The sequence below is a fragment of the Zootoca vivipara genome, chromosome 3 (assembly GCF_965207765.1).
Source record: "Zootoca vivipara chromosome 3, rZooViv2.hap1.1, whole genome shotgun sequence".
NCBI classification, from domain to species: domain Eukaryota; kingdom Metazoa; phylum Chordata; class Lepidosauria; order Squamata; family Lacertidae; genus Zootoca; species Zootoca vivipara.
Genome location: NC_142586.1, coordinates 65,578,206 through 65,598,159, shown reverse-complemented (window position 1 = coordinate 65,598,159; position 19,954 = coordinate 65,578,206). Strand labels below are relative to the sequence as shown.

Below are 19,954 nucleotides of genomic sequence, written 5' to 3'. Positions count from 1 at the left end.
CTGAATATGAATCGTGTTTAGAAGAGCTGTGTAACATGTTGACAACTCGCTGCACATAAATATGGATTATTCCATTCTAGCAACAGCCTGGCCAAAGCAGAATGAAAACTCCTTTTTGTTCTATTGTTTTTGCAATGCCAAAACAAACTATAATAGACTTTCTATAAAAGAAAGGGATGTAATGGCTTAACTGGCAATTGGAAAGAAACAGAGGCCTCAGAAGGAGAAGCTCTACTCCCAAAATACCTATCTGTCTCTTGCTTAGATTTAATCAGTTGTTCTTGCCTTTTGCAACCATTAGCTCTTGAACTATCTGCTTCTATCTAACTATCTAAGCAGCAAACCAGGCAGGAAGAGAATGGGTCTGTTTAGCTTACAAAAAAAAAGTGTAAAAAGGAGCCCTGAAGGAATCAAAGAGGATTACAGAGCAGCAGAATAAATTATTTGCCTCAGCTTTCACTGCAGGAGAGTAGTCTGTCACTAAAACCAGCCCCCTGGACTGGTAGGTGGCCCATATTACCTTAATAATTGTTTTAAAATGAGGAAGTTCTAGGGAATTATACATATACCAGCTTAGCTTCTGGTGGAAAGCGTTAGAAATAGTGTCCTCCCTCAAATCGTGTCCTCCCACCGTGTTGCGGCGAGACCTGGCAACTAAACCCTTGTGTTGTGGGTGGGTACAATTGGATAGCCACAACACCCAATTGGTAGGTCCCTTGATGCTGACCAATGGGGTGCTAGCCAAATGGATCAAGGAACCTATATATGCAAATGCACATGATCCTGAGCTTTCTCTCTTGGTCAGTGCATCGGAACACCTGCCCACCTCTCCCTATATTTAGGGCTTGCGCGCTTGACCTTGCTATGTCGTTGTGTGTCGTCTGTCGTTGGGACAGGGGCACGGCAGGAATTTCCCCCACTTGGCTGATTGGAAGGTGCCATTTGGGTTTCGCCTGCCGCGTAGCAAATCGTCACAACTTGTAAGGTTGCGGATAGGCTCTGGTTCAGGTGATAGGGATGGGGGAACGCTCTTGCCATCCCTATGTGAAGGATATTCCATTAAAGGAATCCAGGGACTCAATGGTTTGGTCAACCCTGAGAGGGGTTGTACCCATGCCTGAGTCCAGGGGGACATCAGGGTGGTGGACATAGCATGTCCCTGGCTTTCCGCCATTCCAGGTGTTCACCCTAGGCTGACCTATGGTAGTGCCCTGGGTCAGCGCTACCTGCAACGGTGCAGGGAGCTAGTCGAACCAGAGCCTATGCAACCACTTGCTTGCTGTAATCAATAAAGTTGTGGCCTAAATTCTGCCAAAAACCAAACCAAAAATTTGAGTCTTGTGTGAATTTATTTAAGGGGGAGGTTTAAAGGTCTTAACACAAAAAACCTGATGCTAGTAAAAATATAGAAGAAAAAAGCCTTGCTGAGGAAGAACCAGCTTGGCTTTAATGGTTGGAAATCTTGCTTCATATTATGTTTAGAATTCTTTGAGAATATCAACAAGAATGAAGATAGGAAAGAATAAACGGTTTACACTTGGGTTTCCTCTTTTTTTATTATAAATGTTTATTAAGGGAAAAATTGTTAAACAATAAAAATTGCCAATAATCAATTGTAGTTTTTCTCCTTTTTTCATTCCTTTGTTACCACCTGATTTACAATTAATTTCGCATTTTGTTCTGAATATATTGCTTGTATTCCTTTTAAGAATTTATCTCCACAATTGATTTCTTCCAACAATTTTCTCATGAAATCCCAGGACACATTGTCAAAAGCTTTTTCAACATCTATAAACATCATTGCTGCTTTTTTTCATTCGTTACCTCCAGGTATTCTATCACATTCAGAATATTTCTTATATTCTCTCTCATTTGTCTACCTGGAAGAAATCCTGCCTGATCTTGATGTATGTATTCACCTAGAATTTTTTTCATCCTATTTGCTGAAATATTTTGGGTTTCCAAAAACATTTAGGAAAAGTCCCTTCAGGCAGTTCCAAAAAACCCTTCACAATCAGGATAGTCCTTTTTATAGACTGGTAACTGATATGAAGCATAAAAGCTGAATAAATTAGCCATTTTACAGTAAAGAAAACAATTCTACAAGGGTCTGTCAACCTTAGCTTCACATATGTACAGGTGGATCAAATTTAGTTTTACCCACACTTTGTTTAGAAACTAAACTATTCAGGGCACATGATGGAAGTTTGCAAAATTATGAAATCCTCTCTCAAAATAGGGGTCACTCAGTGACGCTGAGTCACAATTGTTTCAGGACAGATAGAAAAAAGCACTTAGTATATACATAGTGAAATTTACAGGCTGAAATCTTTGTCACAAAATGTGCCAGGAAGGCTTTAAAAATTAGACAATTCATGATCATCACCTTTGATTATCAGATGCTGGTGACAAAACTCAGGTAATGGCTACCAATATCGTATCCTGCCTGTGACTTTCCTAGGGACATCTGGTTGATTATTATCTTTAAGAACAAGGAGCTAGACTAGGTAGACCTTTGGTCTGACCCAGCAGGACAATTATGTTTTAAGTCTAATTATTTTCAGATGACTCTTGAGAACGTAAGATCATTCTAAGGGGGGGGGATGAGAGCTTTAGCCATCCTTTAAAATCAGAATCTTCCTTTTCTTCAACATCAAGTACACTTCCTTTGATACACTTCAAATACTCTTTCTTCACTGCGCATCACATTTCTCACCAATGATTTTTTTGCTTTCCAGTCAAATGTCATTCTCTGTGTTGTGGTCAGTTTTATAGTTCCCTGAGATATGGCTTGAAAATGATTACTTCTGCAGGATTGTTGTGCTTCTTCCCCCCCACCCCCCTCTCCTGTTTACGTAAAAGCTGACTTGCTTTTTAAGTACAGTTAAAATGTACTTTGTTGTGTTAGCTGAACTGTACAACAGGGTTGTTTTTTGTGCTGTTCTCTTGCACATTCTTCTTTCTTGCTTACTGTGAAATAAATGAAAGGCAGAGTTTTGCAATTCATAGCCTTGAAGTTCTTTGAGGAGTTTCACCTCCAGGGCTCAGAAACAGAGCATTTGCAAACAGCTTGGAGAGAAGAGGGAAAGAGAAAAGGCAATAAACAATATGATTTTGGGATTTTCATGATTCCAGCTAGATGACAAGGCACACAAAGTGGCATCTTAATGACGGAATCGAACAGTTATGTACCTTAAAATACATACTGCTATTTGTAGCCTTGGAAATTGCCACTGGAAAAACAACAGGTCATTGAGAACAATTCAGATAGCACTTTTTAAATCTTAATCCAAGTGTATTAAATTCTTGAAACAGACTGTGTGTACTGTCTCTGAAGTCTAGGATGCAACCACGCAGGGATCTGTCACCCTAGGGAGGAGGCCTCAGAAGTCTGAGACTGGTTGTGTAATGCTATATAATAATTTAGTGTTATGAGTGTAAATCGCACAGAAGAGTCGAACTGCTTACTGCTGGTGAAGGTGCAAAGCAGGGATGGGGAACTTGTGGTCATCCAGGTGTTGTTGGACTAGCATTCCCATCACCTCTGACCATTGGCAATACTCACTGTGGCTCATGGGAAGCAGAGTCCAACAACATATGAAGGGCCACAGGTTCCCCATCCCTGGTGGGGCTACAACATATTCTCCCAGCAGTAGTTTTCTTGGGTTTATCAGAAGATCACATTATCACCAGGAAGTCTGCCAGGGAAGTCTTTAAAAGAATACTTATTTATCTCTTCATTTCTTTTGTATTTCTATTTTGGAGCAGGGAGGGCCTCATGTGGTGGAAGGAGGACCTTCAAATATCCTGGCCCTATACTGTTGGAGGCTTTATTGGTGATTATATCAGCACATTGTGTTCAGAAATGAATTGGAAACCAATATACCTGGTACAGCAGTGAAGTCACGTGATAGGGGGGGAAAAAACCCCTAGCTCTTCCCAGATTTTCACAACCACAATTTGCATCATCTGGTATTTCTGAATACTTTTCCAAGGCAGGCCTACATAGTGCACATAGTAGTCATCTATTTTGGAGGTGGCATGGACCCATGGACCAGTGGCCAGTGAGAACTGCAGGTGTATCATACTTTGATATCCACGGGTGCAAGTTGTTTCTTTTTTTGAAATGTCTAAGGCAAGACACACAGCACCAGACTGAATCGGTGTGTGCGTGACATGCTCTAATGCAGGCATCCCCAAACTTCGGCCCTCCAGATGTTTTGGACTACAATTCCCATCATCCCTTACCATTGGTCCTGTTAGCTTGGGATTATGGGAGTTGTAGGCCAAAACATCTGGAGGGCCGCGGTTTGGGGGTGCCTGCTCTAATGTGTGTGGCAATCATGTATAAGAGGTTACTGACAATTCCTTTGGAAAAGAATAGTGATTCATGCACAGGTGTGTGTGTGTGTGTGTGTGTGAGAGAGAGAGAGAGAGAGAGAGAGAGAGATCAAAAACAAATGCAGATTGACCCAGTAATGAAAAACCTTATCATACCCTGCATTATCTTCGAGCAGCTCTTTTCGGAACACATCCAAGCTGATAAAGGCATCTTACCACACTCATTAAACCGTGCATGGTTTGATGCAATCAGACTTGCATAATTTGCATATGGATCAGTTTAATCTAACTCACCCATTCTCATACCTATTGTTAATCATGCCTGCTCCCTCTCTCTTCCAGCTCTCCCACTCTGTCTTCTCTCAGCTCCAGCCCTTTGATGCAAGCAGATAAACAAATATTTGTAAGGACATCTTTCTGAGTGATCATTAAATTCGTAAATTCACAGTGTCTCACGCCTTGCTGATTATTATTTTTTTAAATTTATACACTGCTTGATTGTAATGAAACCTCTAAGCAGTTTACAGGAAATATTAAAATTATCAGTAAAAACAGTTACGAGCAAGCAATTAAAACATTTTAAAATAATTAAAGCCTGCAGTCAACTAGAAAGAGATTGAAACACATCAACATATACCTGCTGACCATATAGGCTTACCAAAACAAAACTGCTTTAAGCAGGTGAGTGCACCTGCCTGATCTCAAGAGGCAGAGAGTTCCAAAGTTCTACCACACTAGAAGAATGATTCTTTACAAGCACAGAATGAGTACTATGTGGCAGCTGTCATGGTGCCAGTTCTGCAGTTGGCATTCCATATGTTCTCATTTGTGTCTGCCTTTGCTGATTTAGGAGAAGCTGTACTACGGAGAGAGTGAGGAATACAGATTGGGAACTTGTGCCAAAGGCCTAGCTTTAGCATTACCACTCACAAATTGAGCAAGACTTGTGCTTTCAATTTATCCAAAAGGGCAGATTTATCATGGAGTTGTGCCTGCTGCACATTGGTTACACGTTGTTTACTAAAACTGTTCTTCCCTCACCCCCAAAATTTTTGCAGTGCTTATGTTCCAGTACCACAGAAACTCTTACCTTCAAAAATAACTGCCTTTCTTTGACTAGTAGACAACTAGCAGCAGCCAAACTCACTGGAGAAGGTGAAATTGCCAAGCGAATCAGTTTCAACTAAGATGAAAACTGGTGTATCTTCTTATCTTCCTCTTCTTCTTCTTCTTTTCTTCTTCTTCTTCTTCTTCTTCTTCTTCTTCTTCTTCTTCTTCTTCTTCTTCTTCTTCTTCTTCTTCTTCTTCCCTTTCTTTCTTTCTTTCTCTCTCTCTCTCCCATGACTAATACAACAAATAATAGTTTTGCTTCCAATTACTCCCCAAATGGTTGGATCAACATTTTGGCTGTAGCTGCAATCTAGAACAAACACCACTGAAATCTGTGGATTCAAGTGTACCTAACTCTGCAGTCTCTGAGTCTTGGAGTAGTAGCAATGCTAGATTCTTCATAAAGCAATAGTTTTTGAAGAAACAGAAGATTTGTTTCTACAGGAACAAACCTGAGTCGGCCAACACAATTTACCCATCCCAAACAGAGATTATAGAGATTAAAGTGAGGATTTGGTTCATGAAGTGAGACTGAGAGCTCAAGAAAATCCATACTCAAAGCTCATATCACTGACCACAGGATGATAGCCAAAGGCTGTAAGTATGTATACATGATGAGTCAACCCAATGATTCTATTATCATTGTCCAGTAGAAGTCAGATAGGATGCTTCAAGAACTATCAAGCTGGTCTGCACTGGATCGGATGCTAAACATTAAGAAAGAAGACAGAGAGAGACAATAGCTTTGCACTTCCCAGGTGCACTTTTTTAAAAAAGAAACCTTTGGATTACAAGCACAAAACAGGCTCCCAACCTACGCTGCGTTCATTCCCTCGCTGCCCCATCTGTTCCCCCATTTGCCCCCTAACAGTACGCATGCTGACACAGACACAAAAGAATGCTGCCTTTCCATAGCACAAAGAACATTGTTGTCAGTTCAGATGAGCAAATGCCAGGGAGATGGCAATGTTTTCAGTCCTGGCAAATGCAATCATAAGTTCGGTTTATTAATATTGCAACAGTTGCACTAAATGAGATCACTTGGATAACAAAACATTTATCAACTAAGCGCTGCCACCTATTGAAGTTTTGCAAACAGCCCAGATGATTGGATAAGATCACAAATTCACTCTGTCAGAAGCTTATGGTTTTTGCTGAAATCTCTCCGAAGGAGGGAGGGGATAGAAAGGAAGGGAAGAATGATAACCAGCAGAACGAAACAAGACATCTCTTTCATGCAGTCTGTTTGGAAGGTGTCAGGCTAAATCCTGGAGAGCAGCATCTAAACAGAGCAGAGAGGGGTTTTGGCTTGGGTTGTTGTGGAATTTTCAAGTACAGCAACTGGAGAAGGCTTCTTCTGATCAACTGTGTAAGCCGACTGCAGTATATTACAAAGTTCCCACAAGAATGGCCAGGATTTTAACTTAGTTTGTGCTGAAAGCCTCAATTAAGAGAGAGAGGTGGGAGAGGAGAAAAGCGAAGCACCCTTTACTTCTCAGGATAAATGTCTTTCTGAAGAAAAAGAAAGAAAAGTTCCAGGCATTGCTCTTCCCATTTCAGAGCAGGCTGTCATGCACCAGGGTAATACCATTTAAGCTAACATGATTACATGGGTTTAAATCTCGGGTAAGCTAGATCAGAACCTGATACTTTGACTGCAGCTCAGGATGCATATTCAAGGTAATTGAATGTGGAGTACACACATGGTAGTGACAGAGCGGTAAAAGGGTTGGCTTGACCCACTTTTCCAACACATGTTTCTTGGTGAGGTAGGGCTTCTAAGTAAAGAACCACGGAGTAGAAGCAGCTCTTCCAGAGTAAGGACAATGGAATCCAAGAATAGAGCCACGTTTGTGCTATGTGGAAGCTGTGAGCTTTCAAACTGTTTCACGCGTGAATGAGATTTGCAATAAGCGTATATAAAATGGTAAACAAGTTATTTTTCTCTCAAAACAACACTTCCGTTGCAGGGGTATCACATTCCTAGCACAACAGTGTTTTCCCACAGGGAGGATTGCAATTCTCTCCAAAGCTAGCACACCCACTGTTTTTCCAATTGCTGTGTGGAGGAATGTGGTTGTGCATATTTCGGGATGGGCAAATCTGTCAATTTCAGTTTTTCTCATCTTGTAATCTGAAATTCAGTTCACCCTATTTCTGCATCAGTGTGTGATTTCTTTTTTAAAAAATTGAATTTTCATGCTGATTTCTTCAAGTATAGACATTTTTGCATGTAAATTTACACATATTACAAGCAATTTTTGCAATGGATTTCCATACAGCATTTTCACCATCACCAATATATGTGCAAGTGCACATTCCCATAATATGCACATTTTGGTGCGCATTTTTAGTTGGAGGGTCTCATCACAAAATCTGGAGAAGTGTGTCCTGGCTCTTGCTCACACCATGATGGCAGAGGCTCTTTCTTGAGAGTAAGGAAGATTCAGCCACAGCAGACACTATGCTCTGGCTTAAGTGATGGATAAGTCAAGGCTAGCTGGCCTGGAAACAGTGGTCCAAATTTTAGGAGTCTAAGATCAGGGCAAGGACTTCAGAACTGCACAGAAGGAATGGAGTTGTTCCCATGGACTGTCATGCCCACTGCCAAACTTTTAAAACATCGAGTAAAACAATTCAGAATAAAACATTACAGAAAAAGTCAAATATAAAGGATACATTCAAAGCAACATGATTAACAGGAAAACTAAAATATTCTCTTAAAGATTTCAAAACAAACATGACAAAAGAGGTCAACTACAGAATGCACATTTAATCTAGCAAAGGTAACAAACTTTACCTGAAACTTTTCAAAAGAAAACATTACTTAAAGGAAGTAAAATATAAAATGCACATTTAAAACCGCCTAATTAACAAGAGAATAAAATATTATCATAGGCATAGTACATATCTGCTGCTGCTGCTGCTGCTGCCAGTCCTGCCATTGGCGATTCATGGTAGGTGGTGGCTGTGGAAGCTCAGGCTTGAGGACCTAGCACTAAAAGACAGCCAAGATGGTCTTTGGTTTCATCCGCAGCTTCAGCTGGAGTCAATCAGGGCCCGGCCCTCCCGGACCAAGTGAGAAAAGGACTGCAAAGCAGGGAGCAGGTCTTCTAAGACTTATGACCAAAATGGTCTCTTTGTTGTGAACAACAGCACTATGGCTATTTCCCCCGCAGCGAGCGTAGCACCAGCATAGCCCTAAAGGGGGGGCGGGGAATCCATTTTGAAAAATATTGTCTGTAAAAGCCCATAGACTTACCTTCATTATTCAAGGGATAAATGGTTTTTCTGACACTCAAGGGCTGTATTATCCTCTTCTTGGATTATCCTTCACCCCTTTAAGCCTTCAGCTTTACTGAGATTGGAATGGCTATTTCTGAGGGACCAAGGAAAGTGTTTTGTTGACGAGGATCTTATCTGTCCTAATATGGAATTCAGGAACCATAGGCATGGGATAAAGAGGCTGCAGCGACAACTCCAGGAGAAAGTCCAAGGGCAATTCTGACAAATTTCATGGATGGCAGCAGCCCCCCTGTATTCTTAGGCAAAGGGAACATGGGTTAAAAATGGAGATGTACTCACTTTCCAAGAGCTAACTCCCTTTGGAGAATAGTTTTTCTTCTTCTTGGGGTTGCCAGGAAAGCATCAAGTTAATTTGCTCTTGGATTTGGCCTGTTCACAAAACTGACACAGAATTACTGCCAAAGGCTGAATGTTGTCCTTGCAGCATGTCTGGAAATACCAGAGAGCAAGATGCACAATGTCAACACACTCACGATGTCAGTGCCTAATGTTTCCTATGATATCTCATCACCATTGACACCATGAGTATGCTAAATAATGGATTTGCTCAGTGCGGGAAGTGATGATCATTATATATGGTATCACCCTTCCTCCAAAGGATTTCAGCTAAACCTAAGCTTTACATCAGGACTAAACATCAAGAAGAACTTTTTGATGGTAAGAACTGTTCAACAGTAGCATAGACTCCCTCAGGTTGTTGTGGACTCTCCTTCATTGGAAGTTTTAAAGCAGAGGTCATGAATGCTTTAGTTGAGATTCCTGCATTTCAGGGGGTTAGGCTAGTTGACCCTTGTGGTCCCTTCCAATTCTACGATTATAAGCACAAAAGCAAAATACATCAATCCTCAATACAGAGATGTACAAGCGTGTGTGCGTGCGCGTGCGCAAGCATGGATGCTATAGCAGTGCCCTTATCCAGTGGTGGAGCTTCATGCTCCGGCACTGGGGGGTGGAGAGCAGACGGGGGCATGGCGTGCGTCCTGGTGGCATGGCACACATCCTGGGGAGACAGCCGCGATGGCACCCCACCGGAATTATGCTGCCGGGGCGGTGCGCTCCCCACGCCCCCATCTTCCTCCGCCAGTGCCCTTATCTCCTATGGCAGGGACTTCCAACTCCCAATAGACTGTGATCTACTCACAGTATAAAAAAGTGGCAGTGATCTACCCATTGCCATTGGATGGACCAAAGTTGCTGAGCTTTTTTTTAGGAAGCCAAAGTTGTTGAGCTTTTTTAATTTTTTAATTTTTTTTGAATGGTGATCACAGAGGGGCCAAAGATAGACCAGGAGCTCCCTGCAATTGACCAGTAGATTGTGATCGACCTGTTGGACATGCCTGTCCTATGGCATCAGCAGATACCGTAGTCTCAGTAAATATCCCGAGTGGTAATGGAATATCCCACTCGGATAAAAAGGCACCCACATGTCACTGTTCTGCTTGCTCACAGACAGCCCTTTGCACCACTGCTCTGCTCAGTCCAGTCCTGGCATCCAGTGGAATGAGGGCCTGTTTAAGGGGGCCTTTCCAATGTCGGTAAGAGCTAGTACGAACTAGCTAGTACAAACAGGAACTGAGCAGGAAGAGCAAACTGTCTCTCATTGTTGATAATGGGAAAAGTGCTTTTTTAGATACTTGGGTCCCAGACGTTTATGGCTTTATGTGCTAGTACTACGAACATGTCAAATTTGATTTAGTAGCTCACTGACAGGGCAGTGCTTTCAGGACTGGTGGCACATGGTCTCATCAGGCTGCCTCACTTATCAGCCTGGCAGCCACATTCCATCCTAGCTGCAGCCTCTTGACCACCTTCAAGGGCAGCTCCATGTATAGTGCAGTAGTCCAAACTGGAGGTTACAAGAGCATGGGCTACTGAGGCCTGGCTATTCTGACCTAGGAATGACCATAGCTGGCAGATCAGCCGAATCTGGGCCTAAGCACTCCTAGCCACAGAAGCCACTTGAGACTCCAGCTGGAATCTAAGAGTTCTCCCAAATTATGAAGCATTTTCCTTAGGGGAGTGCTCTAGCTTAATGTTTAACAGGCATTAACATAGTGTGTTTGAAGGATTGCAAGTTTCCATTTTTGATTTTGCATTAGAAAAAAGAAAGAAGGAAACAGGGGAATGCTACCCCTCTTTAAGTCGGAGGGGGACCATTTTGGAAAAAATATATATAGTAAGAATAATATTGGAGAAAACTGGGTATTGAAACCTGCTTAATCTAAATCATATATTCCAGTTTCCAGCGGCCCTTTAAAGTACGCTTCACGCAGAGTATACGCAGTCAGAAGTTGACCTGGCTAAGAAAACACCAAGAGCATAGGGAATTATCTCCCTTATATGAAACCCCTTACTAGCTGCACACTTGTAAAAGTATACAGATGAAAATACAAACAGTTGGGTTTCTTTAACTCAAAAACAAACTGACTCTAAAGAGACTTTAAACTAAAGATAACTGCTTTCTCTCTTAGCAACTTTATCTACCCACATTCCAACCTTCCAACCATTCCAAACCTACCACAAACTCCCACATAACTCCCATTAAACTACCCAAGAATTAACAGCAAACTAGCTTTATAACTAAGCAACTCTCATACTAAGATTCAACTGGGAATCTTTTAAACTGAGAACAACTGAGAGAGTGTTCTACTAAGAGATACATTCAACTAAGAGATCTAACTAAGAGATGCAGAAGGCTTTCTGGCAGAGCCTTATATACAAAGAGCCCATGCCTGTGAGCAATTAACAGAAGTCACCGGCACCTGTTTCTCTTAAACAGACAGTATTTACATTAGACCGGCTCTAAAGTAACTTGACTATTCAAAAAATCCAACAGACCATTCCCCTTTTCATTGATATTTTACAAATCATCTTGTAAGCTTGGACTGCCCCTTTCTGACTTAGTATGCATGGTCAACAACCTCAGATATGCTGATGACACAACCTTGATGGCAGAAAGTGAGGAGGAAATAAAAGAACCTTTTAATGAGGGTGAAAGAGAAGAACACAAAATATGGTCTGAAAAAAACTAAGATCATGGCCACTGGTCCCATCACCTCCTGACAAATAGAAGGGGAAGAAATGGAGGCAGTGAGAGATTTTACTTTCTTGGGTTCCATGATCACTGCAGATGGTGACAACAGTCACAAAATTAAAAGATGCCTGCTTCTTGGGAGAAAAGCAATGACAAACCTAGACAGCATCTTAAAAAGCAGAGACATCACCTTGCTGACAAAGGTCCGTATAGTTAAAGCGATGGTTTTCCCAGTAGTGATGTATGGAAGTGAGAGGTGAACCATAAAGAAGGCTGATCGCTGAAGAATTGATGCTTTTGAATTATGGTGCTGGTGGAGACTCTTGAGAGTCCCATGGACTGCAAGAAGATCAAACCTATCCATTCTGAAGGAAATCAGCCCTGAGTGCTCACTGGAAGGACAGATCCTGAAGCTGAGGCTCCAATACTTTGGCTACCTCATGAGAAGAGAAGATGCCCTGGAAAAGACCCTGATGTTGGGAAAGATGGAGGGCACAAGGAGAAGGGGATGACAGAGGACAAGATGGTTGGACAGTGTTCTCAAAGCTACGAACATGAGTATGACCAAACTGCGGGAGGCAGTGGAAGACAGGAGTGCCTGGCATGTTTGGGTCCATGGGGTCATGAAGAGTCGGACACAACTAAACGACTAAACAACAACATGCATGGTCAAGAGAAACTGCAGATGGGAGGGGTACTACTGCCAGCTAAAAATATACTCTTTAATGATAACCATCTTAAATTTTTAAATGCTAACTCATTGTGTAGAGGTGAGGCAGCTTCCACTGAGTTGCTGAATGTACAATAGCCTTTGTTACATGAAAGGGGAAGGGTGAAGAGGTAAGGTGGGGGGAAACAGCTTGTTTACGAAGGCAGCTAAGTAAAAAAATGAGCTGGGGTTGGTTTCTTTTTATTTTAAGGGGAAATAATCTCTCTGGAAGGGTCTGGCACTGTACCTTCTTCCCTGCCTGCATCATTTGTAAAGTGAATAGCTACATTTTATGGATGGTTCGGAGTGATGCCTAGGGAAATTGAACACCAATGAAATCAGCCCGGGTGTAAAGAAATGTGTGTGCGTTTCCTGGCTGATGGATTAGTAAACCACAAAAGTACCAAGATCTCATTAATGCAAAATTCTCAGTCTGGGGCTCGTGGGGATGGAGAAGTGCTCCGAAGAGACAGAAAGATGTGCACTATTGTCAGAGTGGCCTCCTAAAGCAATGGATCATGGGAAAAGAACAGCCCTCTAACTGTTCAGATCACCTTTCCCTGGAGAGCACCCAGCGTTTCAACTAGCATACGAATCAGGAATGGGGAGATGTGAAGAATGGCAGTTTAGCCCAACTTTTGACTTCAGCTCCTCTGACCTGGGAGAGGAGGTACAGAAATAGAACAATTACCTTTCCTCCGCATTCTTAAGCTGCAAAACATGTGTGTTTCAGAGGCACAGTATCTGATCAGACACTGCCTGGATCAGGATCTATTTTGAGAGCTGGCATGTTAACCGTAATTCAAAGCACCCGACATTTAGTGTATTCTATACTGGTAATTGAAAGAAACCACTTATTTGATCTTACATTATCTGACAGGGGAACTTGGTGTTGAAGCATCAAGGGTCCAATTCAAAGAAGCCCCATGGGTATAGTCTAATTGTGCCCCTCTTCAAATTAGTCCCCCTAACCCACCAATAAGTGGGGCCAGGCCCTCCCAATATTCACCATTTGGACAATGCAAATTGATACACAGAACAGAGCCACTGTTCCCATCACCAGATGTCCATAAAAATTCATAGCAGGCTATTAAATTTAGCAGATCCCATCTTAATTAGATTAGCTTCTGCACAGCATGACAGACGAATATTTCACTGATGGAGAAATTATAAACATTTCTGGTGGGAATTCTTTGTGGAAGATGTAGTCTCTTTTCTCCAGTGGGGAAAGGGCCCAATAATGACGCACCAACATTAACATGTTAGAACATAAGCAACACTTTTTTAAAAAAAAATATTTTAGCTGATGTTCCCCTTTTATTTTTCTCAAGAACGTGCAGGCTTTGTGCATACTTTTGTGTGCTTGGATATCAAGCCGGGGTAACCTAACAGTGTACACAATAGTGAGGAACGATAAGCAATTCTCATTGTCAAATCCCATTACCAAACTATCACCATACAAAGATGTCATTTGTCGCCGTGACAGTTCAAGAGTTATTATTTTTACCTACATAATGGAAACAGAATTCTGCATTTTGAATTGAGTGGATTTTGTACACCATAATCTAGCATCTTTCTATTGCTTGCCCTTTAAGGTCATTGCTTTTAAAAAAAATAAATTCCAACCTTGTCCTAACCATTCCTCAGTAAAATACAAAGGATATAGTGTTTGAATGATAAGCATCAGAATATGTTTGATGGGGGTGTATATTTGTGACAGGGTATACTAATTCCCTACAACTGGTTCATTCTTCCATCTTTCACAATGCTCACCACAACCCCAGAGTTGGTCACGACTGGACCTAATGGTCAGGGTCCCTTTACATTTACCTAAAGTACATATATCCTTATCTTCTGACCAGTTTTTCCTATGGACATTCGATGAATTTGATCTTTGCAATTTCCATTAGGCGTTGCCCTGATTCACACACCCTCGACTAATGTGTGGATCAGAACTTAAGTTATTCTCTAGCTCCTGCATTTCCCAAATTTTCCACCACAGCTCTTGGCTCAAAAACAGAATAAAAAAGGCTTTAACATGTGCATTTTGAGAGAAAAACACTTTTGGAAATTTGTATTTTGAATAAATGTGCTTAGAAATGTGTATCTTGGGACAGGTAGGTAGCCGTGTTGGTCTGACGTAGTCGAAACAAAATAAATAAAAAAATCCTTCCAGATATCTGAAGAAGTGTGCATGCACACAAAATAAAAAACTTAGTTGGTCTTTAAGGTGCTGCTGGAAGGAATTTTTTTATTTTGTATCTTGGGAGACATTTAAAAAATATTTTTTAAATACAATTTTTCATGCAGATTCTTTTTTAAAAAGCTACAGATCAATGTGGGAATGAAATGGAACAAACCCAGGGGTAGAAGCATGTGGAAGTAATATGGACCAGAAAGAGACTGATTCACACTGATTTTGCAAAGTTTTTTTGCAGATAAAGTTGCTCAGATTCGGAAGGAGGTAGACACCACCGTGGGAGCAGGGCCAGGGGAGGAGAGTGCTGGAGCTCTGTCTAGCCGAGTTGCATGGAATCAATTTCAATCCGTTACCTCCGAGGATGTGAACGGGCTGCTTGGACGAGTGAAACCGACCACCTGTCTCCTTGATCCTTGCCCATCCTGACTAGTAAAAGGGAGCCGGGAAGGGCTGGGCGATGGGCTCTGCAGGGTGGTGAATGCTTCCCTCTGCGAGGGAGCCTTCCCAGACCCGTTGAAAGAGGCGGTCATTAAACCGCTTCTTAAAAAAACATATTTAGACCCAGCCAATATGGCCAACTATCACCCAGTCTCAAATCTACCATGCTTGGGCAAGGTGATTGAGCGGGTGGTTGCTGAGCAACTCCAGGCATGCCTGGAAGAAGCGGACCATTTGGATCCCTTCCAGTCAGGATTCAGGCCCCATCATGGGACTGAAACTGCCTTGGTCGCACTGGTCGATTATGTCCGGCAGGCTAGGGACAAAGGTGAGAGCTGTTTCCTTGTTCTGCTGGATCTCTCAGCGGCTTTTGACACCATCGACCATAACATCCTTCTGGACCGTCTAGAGGGGTTAGGAGCTGGGGGCACTGTCATACAGTGGTTCCACTCCTTCCTCCTGGGCTGTGTTCAGAAAGGGGGGGGATGAGTGTTCAGACCCCTGGGCTCTCACTTGCGGGGTGCCTCAGGGTTCTGTCCTCTCCCCCATGCTTTTTAACATCTATATGCAGCCGCTGGGAGAGATCATCAGGGGGTTTGGGCTGGGTGTTCATTAGTATGCGGATGATACCCAGCTCTACCTCACTTTCAAATCAGAACCAGTGAAGGCGGTGAAGCTCCTGTGTGAGTGCCTGGAGGCAGTTGAAGGATGGATGGCGGTTAACAGATTGAGGTTGAATCCTGACAAGACAGAACTAATGTTTGTGGGAGACAGGAGGCGGGCAGGTGTGGAGGACTCCCTGGTCCTGAATGGGGTAACTGTGCCCCTGAAGGACCAGGTGCGCAGCCTGGGAGTCATTTTGGACTCACAGCTGTCCATGGAGGCACAGGTTAATTCTGTGTCCAGGGCAGCTGTCTATCAGCTCCATCTGGTACGCAGGCTGAGACCCTACCTGCCGGCGGACTGTCTCGCCAGAGTGGTGCATGCTCTGGTTATCTCCCGCTTGGATTACTGCAATGCGCTCTACGTGCGGCTACCTTTGAAGGTGACCCGGAAACTGCAACTAATCCAGAATGCGGCAGCTAGACTGGTGACTAGGAGCAGTCACCGGGACCACAAAACACTGGTCCTGAGAGATCTACACTGGCTCCCAGTACGTTTCCGAGCACAATTCAAAGTGTTGGTGTTGACCTTTAAAGCCCTAAACGGCCTTGGTGCTGTATACCTGAAGGAGCATCTCCACCTCCACCGTTCAGCCCGGACACCGAGATCCAGTGCCGAGGGTCTTCTGGCGGTTCCCTCATCGCGAGAAATGAGGTTACAGGGAACCAGACAGAGGGCCTTCTCGGTAGCAGCACCCACCCTGTGGAATGCTCTTCCATCAGCTGTCAAGGAAATAAGCAGTTATCCTAATTTTAAAAGACATCTGAAGGCAGCCCTGTTTAGGGAAGCTTTTAATATTTAATGCTGTATTGTTTTAATATTCAATTGGGAGCTACCCAGAGTGGCTGGGGAGACTCAGCCAGATGGGCGGGGTATAAATAATAATAATAATATATTATTATTATTATTATTATTATTATTATTATTATTATTATTATTCACCCATTCTTACTTTTCATATGATTTGCCTCCAAAATGTGTGAAGTCTTATGTGGAAAGGATTGCTGTCATCATCAAGTGATGAACGTGCCTGTGTGAATTCACCTTAAGTACTTAAAAGATCTGTTGCAAGTAATTTTTTCCAGTCCCCCCTCAATAGTCTATATTTATGTCAGCAGAGACCAGATTTTCTGACATTTTTTGGGGGGGGTGTATGTGTGAGGGGGCAGGGAAGAGAGGCAAAGAAAGAGCGAAAATGTCAGGCAGGACTCCCACTCAGATCGCCATTTTCATATATAATAGCAAAGGAGCCCTTCAGAACACAAGGATGCATAAACGAGCACGCATGCTGACGGCTGATAAAAAGAAAAGGCCAGCATTTGCTCACACTGCAGGCTGATAGCATTCACATCATACACCATTTGTTACTAGGCAACTGATTAAATATATGTGCTGGTCCTTCAAGCAGTGCTTGCAATTAATTAACCAACCCATTTTCATTTTGACTTCCTTCCTTCCCCCACTCCTTTTCAAATGCTGACAGCTGAGAAGTGCTGGTTATCCTCCTAAATTGGGGCAGTAGTGAGGTGGAGTCATCAGTGCACAGGTAGCAGTCACCTGTGAATAAACTTGGAGCATTTAGAGGGCATCTGAACAGCACAAAAGGATCTCCTTCCGCCCATAGCTGCCAAGTTTTCCCTTTTCTCGCGAGGAAGCCTATTCAGCATAAGGGAAAATCCCTGTAAAAAAGGGATAACTTGGCAGCTATGCTTCCGCCTCTCATTTTCAGGAATTGCAGGAGACAAGTGATCCGTAAAAGCTGTAGTGTAAATGTCTGGTGAATGCCTACATAGCATTATTAAATGAATCTATTGCAGGCATCCGCAAACTTCGGACCTCCAGATGTTTTGGACTACAATTACCATCTTCCCCAACCACTGGTCCTGTTAGCTAGGGATCATGGGAGATGAAGGCCAAAACATCTGGAGGGCCGCAGTTTGGGGATGCCTGATCTGTTGTATTTGGAAGGACACTAATAGACCCATACCTCACAAGTGTTGCTTTCCTGTCGATGCCGCAGGGCTTGCCAACAGGAAGTGAAGATCCAGTCAGAAAATGAGATTGATCCAAAAGCAAGACTGGAGCAAAGTCAAATCAAGCAGTATTGCCCAAAAATGGTGGATCGCAATTATGGGTGGACCTAGGGATCTGGAGCACAGAAAGCTCAATATGTAAGAACAAAAACACAACAGTGAAATGAACAGACTGACTGGGTGGTTGGTTGGTGATCTGTGGCATGACATGGAACTTCCTCAATTAAAAAATTTGGTGAGAGGGACTCCTTGTTTATCTCAGAAGTCTTGAACCCTTGGGTGGTTATTTTTATGATTATTTAGAAGAATTTATAAACAACGTAATCAAAGAATCCCTAAGTGGTGTACATTAAACAATGCAGAGCAATGATCAACATACAGATAAAACCAGCAAAATGTTAAAAACAGATATGCACAATACAGGCTTGCTGAAACAGAAGTACTGTTGCATGTGAGCATTCTAGGTTGTGCCATGCTTCTCAGGCACACTGGCAGTCCTTTACCCAATTACATCTCTGCATGTTTTCAAATCAGATAAATCATCCTAGTGAAGTGACCCTGAGTTCCCAGGGTTCTATATAAGTAGTTAGCATTCTTAATGACCAAAGTAAGAAAAAGGGGTGGGGAGGAAGATAAACAAAGAGGAGAAAGACTGTGTAGCGGCCATTCTTGGGGGGCAGTGACAGCGCCGTGGGACAGTGTACTTGCGACTCAGATTTAATGGTAGGAAAATCCACCACCATTGCTTTTTTTTTTTGGCCTGCTAATTTTGTAATATACTTGTCCTATTAAAGGACTATGAAAGGGACTGGAATTACATGTGGAGAATAGCTAGCTATGAGGATCTGGGAAGATCTGACTGTTTCTATTACACTTGATCAAATGCAACTGTCAGCAGCTTTGGCAGAGATTACCTCTGATACGGAAAAGGAAAGAACTATATTACGGGAGGGTTCAAAGGCAAAAACGTTCGCTGCAACCTGCAATTAAATGGAACGGCTATTGTTCCGCTTTCTGACTGGGAAAAGAGCTTCAGTCTTGCTGCTCAGCTTGCCTTTAATGAGGACTTCCTAAATCAGAGCAAGCTTCCTGCTCCCTCTCAAGAATCTAACTGCATTCAACATAATTTAGGTAATGAATAGATTTATGTGCAATATTATTTCCAGTTGTGTTCCTTTCTTTCCCCCCACAGATTCCCTGGATTTTCCTTTCTGCTTCCCCCCTTTTTTTGAATCACTGGGCCCTCAGAAGTACTCTAGTACCAGAGTTGAGTAAGTGACTGATGGATGTGAATTTTAAAAGTGAAAAACTGCAGAAATGTAAAAGGTTTAGGTAGATTAGGTCAAACTCTCAGCTGGATTAAATTGGAGTAGCTCTTCAACATTGGCAAGAGAATCATGCTAGATATGGAACCGTGCTGGGCTTTAAGAGGTGATGTTCTGGCCCGCTGCACTGAATGACTCAAAGGGACCACAGCCTAGTGCAAATGGACTTGATTGCTTCCTGTATGTATTGCTAACATAAATTCTTTAAGCTTACAGAGTAGTTTCAAATAGCATACAGATATTTTGCCATAAGAAGAGCCCTACTGGTTCAGTCCAAAGGCACATCGAGTCTAGCATCTGATTGGAACATCCAGATTGCTCAACCAGTTGTCTATGGGAAGCCCATAAGCAAGTCATGATAGCAACAGAATCGGGGTCTTCTAGAGCCCAGTCATTCATTTATAATAGGGTTTAGTCTATTAACCTGAGGGTGAGAGAGTGTGCACAAGCCCCAGCTCCATCGCTATAACCCGCTGTGTGTTCAGTATGTGTCTGCCTTGGGGACTCCTCGTGTGCATTTTGGCATTCTGACTTATTTGTTGCAGTCACCCTTGAACCCACAGAGGGCGACGGGAACAGGATGGTGATGCCAGAGGGCTCATGAAATCTTTGCATGTTTAGTTAAGCTAAAAGTGCCACAGAAGTAATGTGGCTTAGGGCAAAGTCCATTATTCGGGAATGTTTTTCATCCACAAGCAACAAAAAGAAAGAAAAGATTTTGCATACTTTGGTTCCACCTTCTTTCCAACGTTCGTGTAAATCAAGCTGGCACTGTTGCAGCCAAGAAGTCCATCA

General features: G+C 42.6%; 1 long non-coding RNA gene across 22 annotated transcripts in view; it reads right to left on the bottom strand.

The window, feature by feature from the left end:
• The window catches only part of LOC148686280 (uncharacterized), an 81,529-nt gene extending 72,455 nt beyond the window's left edge, over positions 1 to 9,074 (bottom strand). For 5 of the 22 annotated variants that reach the window (XR_015949015.1, XR_015949012.1, XR_015949019.1 and 2 more), the window contains exons 1-2: positions 8,714 to 9,074; positions 4,648 to 4,715 (exon numbers count right to left, since the gene is read on the bottom strand). This is a non-coding gene — a long non-coding RNA (uncharacterized LOC148686280). Of the gene's footprint in view, positions 1 to 1,516; positions 3,070 to 4,635; positions 4,716 to 5,036; positions 5,203 to 8,713 lie in introns of those variants that run through there. The other 17 variants (XR_015949008.1, XR_015949003.1, XR_015949006.1 and 14 more) reach the window with 15 other exon arrangements.
• Between the last annotated feature and the right edge of the window lie 10,880 nt (positions 9,075 to 19,954).